Source organism: Cydia strobilella, chromosome 2 (genome assembly GCF_947568885.1).
Source record: "Cydia strobilella chromosome 2, ilCydStro3.1, whole genome shotgun sequence".
Lineage (NCBI taxonomy): Eukaryota > Metazoa > Arthropoda > Insecta > Lepidoptera > Tortricidae > Cydia > Cydia strobilella.
The window spans coordinates 21612383-21626774 of record NC_086042.1 but is presented as its reverse complement, the minus strand read 5'-3'; the positions used below and the strand labels follow the sequence as shown (position 1 = coordinate 21626774).

The following is a 14392-nucleotide window of genomic DNA, read 5'->3' as shown; positions in this document are numbered from 1 at the left end:
AAAAACAATAAGTACACTCCTTTTTTTGGGCAGTCGTGTAAAAAACAAGCCGATTTAAGAAGAATTGTACGGTGATGTGTTTAAACATATATAATAAAATACCACAACCGCTTAAAGAAGTGCCCGATAACCAATTTAATAAAAAATACGTGGGTGGCTTTTAGAACGCAGATTTTATAAATTGAATGATTTTTTGCTATATTAATGTATATTATAATGCAATAAGGTTAGAAATATTTATTAATTGGCTGATAATATTATTTATTTTTTAGTCAAGTTTAAATTGTATTTGTACATATGTAAATAAATGTGAATATTTTGCATGCTATAGATTATGGCTAATTAAGGAGTGTACATAAAAATACTTATTGTAATAACACCTGTAAACCAACCCTTATTATAGCAAAATAAATTGATTGATTGATTGACGAAATTTGCTAAATATATGGGGGTTTTCGGGGGCGAAAAATCGATCTTGCTAAGTCTTATGTCTGTTTTTAGGGTTCCGTACCCAAAGGGTAAAAACGGGACCCTATTACTAAGACTCCGCTGTCCGTCCGTCTGTCCGTCTGTCACCAGGCTGTATCTCATGAACCGTGATAGCTAGACAGTTGAAATTTTCACAGATAATGTATTTCTGTTGCCGCTATAACAACAAATACTAAAAACAGAATAAAATAAATATTTAAATGGGGCTCCCATACAACAAACGTGATTTTTTTGCTGTTTTTTTTTCCGTAATGGCACGGAACCCTTCGTGCGCGAGTCCGACTTGCACTTGGCCGGTTTTTATGTGTTTTCCGAGCAAAGCTCGGTCTCCCAGATATTATTAGATAAATATTGTAAATTTTTTTTTATACCACGTCGGTGGCAATCAAGCATACGGCCCGCCTGATGGTAAGCAGGGTAATTGTTGCGGGATAAGTCACCATTGTCACTGCGAACAGAGCGAGTCTAAATAAGTATTATTTCCAGAACTGCTATTCAATTCAATTCAATCCCAATAGAGGGACCTCCAGATCCGTAACAACTATGCGCAACCAAGATCTCACTTATCCTGGTTTTCCTGAGATGATACGCTTGGCGAGCAACGAAGACAAATCCAGCCGGCAAGGTGACATCAGCTTTGGCGTTTCCGCGACGAATTACCTATACATTTTTTTGCGGACTATAATATAATAGCATTATAATTATCGTACAGAGACGTAAATAACTTTAAGAATTTGTTGTTTAACATGAATAGGTGCTACATCAAGGCGATTACTTATACGTATTATGTAAACATTAAATGTGATGTGAGGCCGACTACTTACTCGGTTGTTTTTATTTGCGCGAATATAATTCTACGTCTAATAGTGGGATAAATAGTGACTGCAACATATAGAGCAACTTGCACTCATGTCTCTGGCGTCGCCGCTTGCCACGATTAATCCTTGGGTCAAACTCAAACTAAGCTGATGTAACATGTAACGCCCTAATAACCACGCGTTACGCCTAGCTACCCCGAAAAAAAGAGAAGGAAAGGACAGCTCCAGCGGTCTAGTCTACGCTACGCTATATTTTCATCTACCCGTAGCTATCAGGTCATGTATTTGTCTTTTGGACCAAGGATCATATATATATTTTAAATTAAGTGTATTTATATATACAGTAAGCCAATACTATACGCTTCGCACCTTTGCATACAAACTTTTATGCAGAGGGGGTACCTTTTCTCTGCAGCTGACTGTACAACAATTATATAGGATAAGATCGAATATATTAGTATTACCGAGACCACAGAATAACTAATAGTACTACCCGAGACTAACGCCGTTCTTCCACATTGCTATGCGTATCACTGTATTTTTAATATTCTCACTTCTATTTATCTGTCATCTGTATGACCTATATTGATCAAATAGAAAAGCTAAATTGCCCTATTGGCAGCTAAGGCTAAAGGCACTTCCGGAGTGAAAGTCAAGGAATTCCAATGAATAAATAAGATTCCTGCAATACGAGTAGACGACCTACTTTCCGGTCAGAAAAGAAATTACAATCATTATTATATTATTATACTCTGATCACGAGACATTATTTATGTAGGTATTTTTACGACTAAAGAACCGGCCAAGAGCAAGTCGGGCCATGCTCAGTGCAGAGTTCCGTAGTTACCCTTCTGTCAAATTAGACTTTTTGTAAAAACTCAACAACGGCTTAACAGATCAGGTTCGCTATAGTTTTCCTAAGCATTACTTTCACGATTTTTTTCATATTTTTTAGTTATATGGTACAAAATTTGGAGGGGAGGGACTTTTTTTTCTATCAGTGCGATTACCTATTTCCAAAAATTTATTATGTTTTTAAAAAACTTAAAGATCCATATTCGTTTTGAAAGACCTATCCAATGACACCCTACACTATATTAGGGTTTAAGCAAAAAAAACCCACTTTTCGTGTACCTATCACGTGCCACACTAAAACTTTTTTTTTTCGACTGTCGGCGTAACTGGTTTATAATATTTATGGGTCCATATGGCCCAGTCATTTTAAGCCTAAAAAGGGGGTCAACCTCGGAATGAGAGCTAATAAGCTGGAAACTCTTATACACCTTCGTTATAGATCGTGTGCGCGTCAGAAGTTATTCAAGGTCAAATGTCATACAAATCGGTTTTTCGCGGATATCAAAATGTCTATAGCTCCAATGTTATTTACATGTAGGTAAGAGTTGTAGAGCATAAAATTTGCGATATGTTAGGTACCAAACATTTTTTCATGAGATGAGCCATTTTCAAGATATAGGGCACAGAAAGCGCAGTGATCAGACATGAGGCAAGGTCAATCGTAAATATCGGTGAATAATACCTTCTATACAGTTTATCACCTTTATCTAAATATATAACAGAAGAAACTGACTGACTGATTGACATATAAACACACAGCCCAAACCGCTGGTCCTAGATTCCAAATTTGGCACGTATGTTTCTTATAAGGTCTAGGGGTGCACTAAGAAAGGATTTTTCAAAATTCACCTCCCAAGGGGGTGAAATGGGGGTCCAAAGTTTGTATGGGGAAACAAAATTAGTTAAGACTATTTTATTCGAAACTTCACAGGAGTATTCCTAACGATAAATTAATAAACACGTGTTTCAGGTTTTATTGAAAATTCAACCCCTAAGAAAATATATAGGGGAAATATGGTGACAGTCTGAAAATCAACATGGGTATCGTTTCTATGGTTTATCGGGTTGCTGATTACGAAAACAACAACGATTTTAAAATCCAACGTGGCGGACGTGAAAAACCATCTCCCCTGTTGCATAGGGGACATGCATCGATTTTGATGCGGTTTTCAGAAAAGTGTTTGTTATTGCTACATTCTGGAGAAGGTTTTAGTATACATGGAGCTGAGCTGATGCTGAACCCTGGCTGTACCAAGTGGAACTCAGGTGTTTCGAACGCAACCTTTTATTTGTATTTGCAGTAGCTAAACGCAGCCGTCGGGCTCGGTTAGTATGCGGAGGCTTTTTTAAAAGCACCAATAGGAGCGCTCCACATAACTTGTATCGCGGCCAATTAGAGGCACCTAAATTTAAACTACCTTTTTACTATTCAAATTTCGCATCAGCCTCCATACTTTCAAACCACCACTTCTACACCCTTTAACCGTTTTCGTCAACTGTACCTTGTAACGTAACCAGCACCTATTCAAGATTATAAGTTTACTTCAAATCGAAGTCTTTTTATTTGTCGCCGAGACCTGCACGGCGGCTACACAGGTTTGGCGCAACATAGGCACAATATGTTTTGGACATCTGACAGGCCTTGATGAGGACTTGTGAGAGCAGTACCCAAGATAGAGCTGATGCTAAACTCTGGCTGTACCTAGTGGAACTCAGGTTTGGGAAAACATAGGCATCTACTGTTTAAGTTAACCGACTCGACGTCGTGTGCCTACGTTGCAGGTGGATCGATCAATTTTTTTACCGCCTTAAAAAAAGGAGATTATCAGTTTTACCCGTATTTTTGTATGTATGTATATTTGTTCGCGATTATCTCGCGTTTAGCTGAACCGATTTTGATGCGGTTTTCAGAAAATTGTTTGTTACATTTTAGAGAAGGTTTAAGTATACATGGATGGTTTGAAAAACCAATTGGGCCCGGTAGGTGGCGCTGCTATCGGTATACCTATCGTCGAATTTGATTTGCTGAAACCGATTTAGATGAAATTTTGGAACCGCTTGACTGGACAAGGATAAGGGGATATATAAAAAAAAATTGTGCTTTTCAGTGGGTCGGTTTTTTGAAGGCGGTTCCCTTTCTTGTAATCTCGTTTTTATTTTTTTTATCTCAAATGGTAATCTTTGTTTCACGGTCATCGACTACTCTTCTAGATGATTGTAACAAATCTTAACTCCATGAGATAGAGTCATTTTATCACAGGAACATAGGAACTCTATGGCCATCTACGGTTCCCATCAACAGATCAGCTCGATGTCATTACATTGTCGGTCTTTTATAATGTATGCCAAATTTTACCTCAATCTGAAACCACTAAGTAGCCGAGAAATGGTTGGCAAATTTAGTAGCCAAGTTTCATAGTTACATACGAACAGCGAACAGTTAAATAAAAGTTTGTGAAAATATTTTTTTTGTATTATTATTACTTAAAACAAAGATAGATATAACTCCGTAATAGATGGATACAGTCTAAGGAAAAAACGTGCCTCGAAAATCAAGAAAATTTGATTCTAGATCAGATGTACGGACCCGGGTGTCCTTAAACTACGTCCAAAAGAGAGGTATGGGCACTGTGAATGACATCTCGCTTTGTGTGGTAGGGCACAGGACAGCGGATGTCATTCCAGATCTAGAGCAGAGCCCAACTGGGGAGGTACCTCCACCTTACAGAAAACCGCAGCCAAATAACACTAGACCCTACTAATAGTGTTGTGTTCCTGCCGGTGAGTAAGGTTGCCAGAGCTCGAGGGAGAGGAGTGTTAGGGTCGGCAACGCGCATGTAACTCCTCTGGAGTTGCAGGCGTACATAGGCTATGGAGACTGCTTAACATCAGGCGGGCCGTATGCTTGTTTGCCACCGACGTAGTATAAAAAAAAAAAGTCGCTACTACCTTTGGCCTACACTCGGATAGATGACGTTGACGGTTTCGTTTGTTATTTAACAATTTTAACGCATATCAGTAAAAGAACATGGGTCAAAATAATAAAAATAATTAATGCAAATAAAAAAAAATCATTTATATATTTAAATACATTTTATCGTATTTTTATAAATCTTCATTTTTAGTTTTAAAGTGTGTCGATAGATGGCAGTGAATTTACTGTGGTTACAAATTTACTATGACAGTACCGCTCTATAATATTATATTCTCTTTGCTTAAAATCTACCTCTCTCCTGTAAATACCTAAAGTTAAACGCTATAAAGCTTATTTTCCTAATTAAACCTGTGTAAAGGGGTACCCTTTTTATATTAAACTATGTCATAAAATAATTACATATGTATATGCACACAAGCTGTTAACTAATGTCCACAGGAGGGGCAGTTTTGTTTTAAAATATATGTATGACCCACAAATGTCATTTTAACGATTAAAAAACCTTTTTAACCGACTTCAATTTTATAGAAGGAGGAGGTTCTGTATTCGGTTGTGGCAATTTTTTTTTTTTTTTTTTTATGTATGCACCGATTACTCCGAGACCCGTGGTCCGATTTGAGTAATTAATTTTTGTTCGAAAGGAGCTACTTCCAAGTTGGTCCCATATTAATCTGGTTCTGATCTGATGATGGGATCCCTGAGGAATTAAGGGAACTCCTCAATTTTTAAAGGCACATGTATGGTGATTTGGGTGTTTTCATAAGCAACTTGAGCATTTTCTCTCGAAAACGACCAATTTTATGAAGTGGACCTGATGATGATGATTGTTTTGATGATAGTGATGATGATTTTTTTAATGTAGGATGTTCAGCGATTACTCCGAGACCCGTGGTCCGACTTGAACAATTCTTTTTGTGTTTGAAAGGAACTACCTCCAAGGTGGTCCCACATTAATCTGGTGCTGTTCTGATGATGGGATCCATGAGGAATTGAGGGAACTCCTCAATTCTTGAAGGCACATGTATGGTGATTTCGGTGTTTTCTTAAGAAACTCGAGCATTTTCTCTCGAAAACCACCAATTTGATGAAGTGGAGCTGATGATGATGATTGTTTTGATGATAATGATTTCAGTGATTACTCCGGCACCCATGATCCGATTTGAGTAATTCTTTTTCTGTTTTTAAAGAAGTTACCTCCAAGGTGTTTTCGTAACATTTTTTGTTTTGATCTGATGATGGAATCCGTGAGGAATTGAGGGAACTCCTCAATTTTTAAAGGCACGTGTATGGTGATTTTGGTGTTTTCTAAAGTAACTCAAGCATTTCCTCCCAAAAACCACCAATTTGATGTAGTGCAACTGTAGCCTAACCACGAGTTTGACACTAAATATTCGCTAGCGTCTTCGTAACTTTGTACACTAATATGCCAGTACGAGCGAGATGCATAAACAGTAAGTTACGCACACGATAGCGAATATATCAATGTCAATCTCGTGGTAAGGCTACTGATGATGAAGACTACAAAAAAATTAATAAAAATACAAAAATTCTTTATTTAATAAATTAGCACTACATAATGATTTAAAGGGATGGAGCCGCCCAGTAAGCATAAGAATGCCTGTGTCGGGAGACACCGCTCTTCCTTAACTATGTTTTTACATAGAAACAATAACATGACTAATACAACGGACGAAATGTCGAACTTCCCTCGTATGTGTATTATGATTTTTGATGTAGGTAGTGTTGGAAACAACCAAAGAGACTGAGAAGTGAGGGGTAGGTGTGAGAGGTGAAGGTAGCGGGTATTAGTATTTGGGGGGTTTGGGGGTTGAGGGGAGGTGAGTTGATGGGTCGGGGACTGAGGGGTTGGTAGTTAAGGGATTGGGGGTTAGGGTTAGGAGTTAAGGGGTCTGGGGTTAGGGGTTGGTGGTTTAGGGTCGAGGGGTTCAGTGATCAGGGGTTGATGTGCTGTGAGGTTGAGTGATCGGGGGGTTTGAGGGATTGGGACAGTGGCGGGGCGGAGAATGGATTTAGTGACAGGAATGATTTCCCAGACGGACTCGAGGAAAATTCTGATTATTTAATAAAGTTTACGAATTTAGAGTTATACACGATTATGTTTTTCATTCATGCGTCACGCTCTTAACAATGTCAAAACTAAAAATGAAAAAATAAAAACTTTTATTAAAAAAAAGGTAAACCGACTTCAAAAAGGATGAAATAAAATATGATCCTTTTAAGGGTTCCGTGTTTAAGTATATGCGTTACCAACAGATATGTTTGAAGTCGGTGCCAAGCCAAATTTTGAACCATATATATATTCATAGTGATTTTGGTGCAATTCGATAAGGCTGCGGCTATATAAGTATGTACGTTGGATTGCCTAACGCAGCGTACTACGTAGGCGAAAAACACGCTAACGCTAAGCGGCGCGGCACGGCGTCTTAATTAATCCTTTGATACCTATAGAAGTGTCCTACGTGGGCGATCTCTTTGCGAACGCGAACGCCTTGGGCCGGCTTCGCGTTCGCGACTGTTCGCCTATGTAAGACGCAGCGTTACACGACGACAATAAACGAACTTTCTGTAGGTATTTAAGAACACACCTCAGAACAGAACACACGGTTGAACCTTCTTGGCGCAGTTCGTACCATGCTTGTCGGCACATTAGTGTAAATCTAATGCGTTTATATCGTCGTATTTTTTAAAGAGCATTTCTTACTAAATCTTGAACAGTCCATAGCACGCAAGTGTGGGATTGGGACTGAGTTATTTTCTGTCGCTTATCCAGAGGACTACATTTCAAAATAAAAAACAATTCAAGGAAGCTTCATGACAAATTTCAGCTAAAGCGGTTCAGTTATTTAGCCATGAAAAGGTAACAAAGAGGCAGACAGAATTACTTTCACGTTTATAATATTTGTACAGTTGTAATGGGATTTATATACATAAAGCTCATTCTTTTTGACTGGTATTGTTACTACTTGGCTTGGCACCGACTTCAATCATATCAGTTGGTAACGCATATACTTAAACACGGAACCCTTAAAAGGATCATATTTTATTTCATCCTTTTTGAAGTCGGTTTACCTTTTTTTTTATAAAAGTTTTTATAGAATGTATTATTTACAGAGATTACCAGCGAACCTAGCGTCATAGTGCGTTTGGCTGGCCGCTGCGTCTTCTATGCCGTATATCTTGAAAACGGCTAATCGCATTAAAGAATGTTTGATACCTAACTTGTCGCAAATTATATGTTCAACAATGCTTACCTACATGTAAATTACATGGGAGCTATAGAAATTTTGATGTCCGCGAAAAACCGATTTGTATGACATTTGACCTTGAATAACTAATGACGCGCACACGATCTATGCGTCGATTTTTAAGAGAACCTTTAATACGTCATAACAAAGGTGAATACGAGTTTCCAGCTTATTATCTCTCATTCCGAGGTGAAACCCTTAATTTCACTGGGCCAATATTGGGTTGCATACAAATGAGTCATATCTTTGATACGCATAACAACTTGTGTCATAATCATGTGTCAATCATCTTGTGTCATAGCCATAAGAGGTCATCACTTAAAGCTAGAAAGGCATAGGTCTCACAGTAACCCTTACAAACACTTTCTGAGCAACCGAGTAGTAAGGGCTTGGAACAAACTCCCGGAAGACGTAGTTTCAGCACAAAATGTGAACCAGTTTAAAAATAAATTAGACAAGCATAACACTACATCTAATACTCGTTCATGATATATATCTTTATGATTACTGGATACAGGCCATATCAGTTGCCATAACTGCCTGCCTGCTTATTAAATAATAATAAATAATAATAATAATAATAAGCCCGCAGGGCAGCTTGTGGCGAGCTGTTGGGGAGTGACGACCCCACGGACCCGAGTGCTCCAGAGAGTCGGTCAGGGTCTCCGTCTCCGGCGTGTCTTCGTCGGTCGGAGTGGACCCCAAGGGGACCAGCAGGACTCTCAACTCTGGCTTGCCTTCATTGGCCGTCCAGAGGGGAGTCGTAAGAGCTATATGCTCCAGGGGTGGAAGTGTTAAAGGGCATAACGCCGCGAGTAACTTCGGAGAAAGCGCAGCACACCTCTCGACACCCCTGAGCCGCCCACTCCGGTGTTGCGCCTGGCCGTCTTTACGATGGCGTATCAGGTGCCCATCTAACGAGTGGCGAGTCACCGCCTGCCTCGATAACTTGTGCAAGCAATGTTATGGCAGGTGTCCGGACTTCTTTGTAATAGCCCAGTCTTTTTTCCACCCAAACTTAAACCATAGACCAGTACTCTGTCCATATTCTCTACAATAGCTTCCAATGCCTGGTGAAACCGGTTCACGGGTATCTATTGATGTACCCGTAAATGGGTTCCAGCAGGCGTTCTACATGACATCAAATCTCTCCAAACGGCCTCTACGTGTTGGATCTATATCCCCACGCACGCCTTATAAATGACCGGGCTCGAAAGACCCGAGTTTTAAAACGGAGATACACATAATAATAAGGGACAAGGGGACCCGCAGGACTCTCAGCTCTGGCTTGCCTTCATTTGCCGTCCAGAGGGGAGTCGTAAGAGTTTTCCAGGGGTGGAAGTGTTAAAGGGCATAACGCCGCGAGTAACTTCGGAGAAAGCGCAGCACACCTCTCGACACCCCTGAGCCGCCCACTCCGGTGTTGCGCCTGGCCGTCTTTACGATGGCGTATCAGGTGCCCATCTAACGAGTGGCGAGTCACCGCCTGCCTCGATAACTTGTGCAAGCAATGTTATGGCAGGTGTCCGGACTTCTTTGTAATAGCCCAGTCTTTTTTCCACCCAAACTTAAACCATAGACCAGTACTCTGTCCATATTCTCTACAATAGCTTCCAATGCCTGGTGAAACCGGTTCACGGGTATCTATTGATGTACCCGTAAATGGGTTCCAGCAGGCGTTCTACATGACATCAAATCTCTCCAAACGGCCTCTACGTGTTGGATCTATATCCCCACGCACGCCTTATAAATGACCGGGCTCGAAAGACCCGAGTTTTAAAACGGAGATACACATAATAATAAGGGACAAGGGGACCCGCAGGACTCTCAGCTCTGGCTTGCCTTCATTTGCCGTCCAGAGGGGAGTCGTAAGAGTTTTCCAGGGGTGGAAGTGTTAAAGGGCATAACGCCGCGAGTAACTTCGGAGAAAGCGCAGCACACCTCTCGACACCCCTGAGCCGCTCACTCCGGTGTTGCGTCTGGCCATCTTTACGATGGCGCATCAGGTGCCCATCTAACGAGTGGCGAGTCACCGCCTGCCTCGATAACTTGTGCAAGCAATGTTATGGCAGGTGTCCGGACTTCTTTGTAATAGCCCAGTCTTTTAACCACCCAAACTTAAACCATAGATCAGTACTCTGTCCATACTCTCTACAATAGTTTCCAATGCCTGCTGAAACCGGTTCACGGATATCTATTGATGTACCCGTGAATGGGTTCCAACAGGCGTTCTACATGACAACAAATCTCTCCAAACGGCATCTACGTGTTGGATCTATATCCCCACGCACGCCTTATAAATGACCGGGCTCGAAAGACCCGAGAGTTTAAAAACGGAGATACACATAATAATAATAATATTTGATGCCATACTCCGCAGTTGCCATACACTTTTTGGTCATATACATTTTAATTATAATGAATCAAATGTCATATAAACTAAAAGCATATTTATCGATACTTATAAATGTAATTTCATATAACGTTTTGTACCATAACAATTTTGAACCATAATGATTTAAGGCATTAAAGGCATACTAGTCCACTTCCATAACGTCTAAAAAAAATGGTAAGTAACACAAGAAAATCATTCTTAACTTATTACATCAAAAGTACCATTCGCAACATTAATATAATTTCGAATTTTGAAGCAAGTACCAGCACTGCAATTTTGCCACATTTACTAAATAATTCAAATTTAAGACAGATCATCTACAGGCAAAAAAAAAGAAAACAAAATGCAAATAGCAAAACAATTTATCAATATTTATGTATGATGTTTTCATTTTTTTTTTTTTCTTTAATAAAGTTACAAAAATAATTGAAGACACTCATTTCAGCCTCTCAACAACTCCTCGAAAAAAACCTTTTCCCTAATCTCCATCCAAACACTTATTTTTACGGAGCCCCGCTGGCGCGGGGTTCCTATTTCTGCGTAGTTTGTCCTTCGGACATGTAAAGAAACCTAACGGCCCTAACCTACCTACTTTCTATTATAAGCGGATATTTAATGTGCTTCATTTTTTCTGTTGCTATTGATATTGTCTGTGTCAACTGTACTTGTTAATTGTGTAGGCAAAAGTAATAAAATTATGATGTACAGCAGTAAAATGGGTAATATTTCATGCATACATGGTTATTTTACCTAAATATTACAAAAAAAATAAACAAAAGCCATAACACTATTGGCAATTTATAAAAATCAAATCACAATGCATTTATTAATTACCATAAGCTATTAAGGGAGAACAGGGCCGGATTTAGGGGAGGACAACCGGGGCTACTGCCCCGGGCCTCCACAAAAGAGGGGCCCCCACAATAGAGATTTTGGAAAAACAATTTGGGGCCAGAAGCCCTCCACTCCTTTGTTGCCCCGGGGCCTCCAGATCTCTAAATCCGGCGCTGAGAGAGAACATAATATGTAAATGTAAATAGTAACTAAATTATAAACTGAAATAGAAAAAAAAACAAAGCAAAAAAAATATTTCATAAAATAATAATTTGATTTGTTCCCTAGTTCAAAAGTAACTAAATTTAAACTTTTAAGTTTAATTGTTTACAAAGTTTAAAAAGTTTCTTCTCTCTCTCTCTCTCTCTTTAGCCTTTTTCTACCCTTTGGACACCCAACACACACACCTACACAGGCCTCCTTCATTTTGCGCCATTTGTCGCTGTTCTGTGCGACTTGGAGCCACTGTTTCCCCGCAGTCTTCTTAATGTCGTCGTCCCAATGCATCTGGGGTCTACTTTGAGGACGCTCTTCTCCCCCATGGTCGCCACTCGAGTAGTCGTTTGCTCCACGAAACGGTCTTCCGTGCTATATGACCAGCCCATTCCCACTTCAAATTGGCTACGCGTTTTATAACATCATTGACTTTGCTCTGTTGTCTCAGCCATTCATTTGTTTTACAGTCTCTCAATGTGATCCCCACCAATTTTCTCTCTAACGCCCGCTGTGCAATGCTCAATTTACGTAGTATGTCTTTGGTGAAAACCCAGGTTTCAGCTCCATAAGTGAGAACAGGCAGAGGCAAAAGTTTCTTACGCCTCCCTAAATATTTTATTATAAAAAAACCTAGGTGTTACAGGTTATAAACAAAATTACTGAAAACAACAAATATTAAGACTCATCATTCTAATCTCTAAAACTATTGAGTAGTTATATTTCAAGGTAGTGCTTATGTTATACCTTAAATAAGTAGTTAATTTAGTAGTTAAATAATTGTTAAGCAAATTCTTATAGGAATTCCATCCTAACAGAAAATTACATGGATGCACTAAATAATTTATTACTGCGTTTTGGTATAACAAAAACTTGAACAACCTGTTTATTCCAATACTTATCAACCAAAACTAATCACTATGTAAATAATTATGTTGTTTTACACGTAGCACAGTAATTTAAAAAAATACAATACCTTAAACAGAATCAGCCAGTATCAGGGATGTGACTCCGAAACCATATCAGTCATATCACAATACTTGTTCCAAAAAGCCATTCGGCGTCGTAGCAAGGGAGTATACAATTTTAATTCAAGATTAATATTGAGTAAGTTAAATTATTATTCACTTTCCCTTCACAATACTTATGACAATGACATGCAACGCAAAGATCAAGCTTGATTGGTTAACTTCTCAATGAAATCAAGCCAATCCGATCAATTTATGTGAAAGATCAAGTATAGATCAAGTAGCTGCAAGTTTCACTATTTTTAAGCCTTGCTAGACGGTCGCCAACAAGCCTTCAGACCGTCTGACCTTGGTACATTAGTCCTTGGACCTTGGTCTGACCTTGGTAATGTTTATATTATTTTGTTGGAAACAACTGTCTTCACGGTCCGTCCAGACCAAGGCCACGCGGCCCGAGGGGCTTGTCGGCGACCGTCTAGCAAGGATTTAGTAAAATAAAGCTTTATTGTAAAAAAAAGACCTTTCGTTTCGCATAGGTAGATGAAAATTTAATATGATATTTGTTGTCACATATCAAGAATTACAGAAAGTGAAAACATGGTGATACGTAAATATTTTTTTTCTTTATTGTTAAAAAATAAGTATAGTTGGTCAAACCAATTTGTCAGTAAATAAGAACAAAAAAACTATACTCATCCTTTTCTTTTGGATGCTAGTACTAGTGTAAGACAAAGATAGTATGATTCTCTCTGTCTCTGTTTGAAATGAGACAGTCTTTTGACAAACTATAGTTTATATATATATATATATATATAGTTTGATCAACTATATATTTAAAGGGTCCTCCACACTCATGCGTGGAGTCTAGTTCGCTAATCAGTGAAATCGACTCCACACTCGCGTTCGCGGCTTCGCGCCGCGAGCGGGCTTATAGGTCCCTCCCATAGATCTAGTATATTTCTATAGATGCGGCCTACCGCGTACGCCCGTAAGGGATAGACATAGATGACGTCATAAACGTGGGGATACCATATTGGTAAAAATTACCCCAATATTTGATATCACGTTGGGGCGATTATCCTGGAGGCAAAGTTAGCTTGTTTGACGGTATAAAAAATTGTTAAATAAAATGTCAATGGGCCGTTCTTTTTAGGCGTATGAACAATGAAATACCTCCTATAATTCGCGCAGGTGGTACAAAACTAAACATGTTTAGTAAATAAAGTAAAAAAAAAAAACTTCACAACATTTGTTTATTTTTTTTGGAATTAGAAGTACTTACGAAAAAACTTCAAAATTACCCATAAAATTATGATATTTTCATCTGGTATCCCTAACATGATTGTTATGCAGCTAAATTAAGAAGAAGTAATTTGGGCGGATAATTTTACAAATAATGTTTTGTTAATTTGCGTAAATAATTGTGATATTTTTATTGAAATCGATTGATTCTACATTGCTTTGTGTAACGTAATTTTACGATGTTATTCTCACATATTACGTTAAGAGGAAGGTGTAAAATATCGTACTTGCGTCTGAAAGGTTATGATCTCATATTTTTGCTCAGAGCGGTTATTACAGCCGATTACAGAACAATTAAACAAGCAACGAACAAACAT

The 14392-nt window shown here is 38.9% G+C and overlaps 1 protein-coding gene across 1 annotated transcript in view; it reads right to left on the bottom strand.

Annotated features, from left to right (window-relative positions):
* LOC134754064 (glucose transporter type 1-like) overlaps window positions 1-12940 on the bottom strand; it is a 29642-nt gene extending 16702 nt beyond the window's left edge. Inside the window, exon 1 of the mRNA XM_063690139.1 lies at window positions 12782-12940. The gene's annotated coding sequence lies outside the window, so the exon portion shown is untranslated. The remainder of the gene's footprint in view (window positions 1-12781) is intronic.
* Window positions 12941-14392: the final 1452 nt, after the last annotated feature.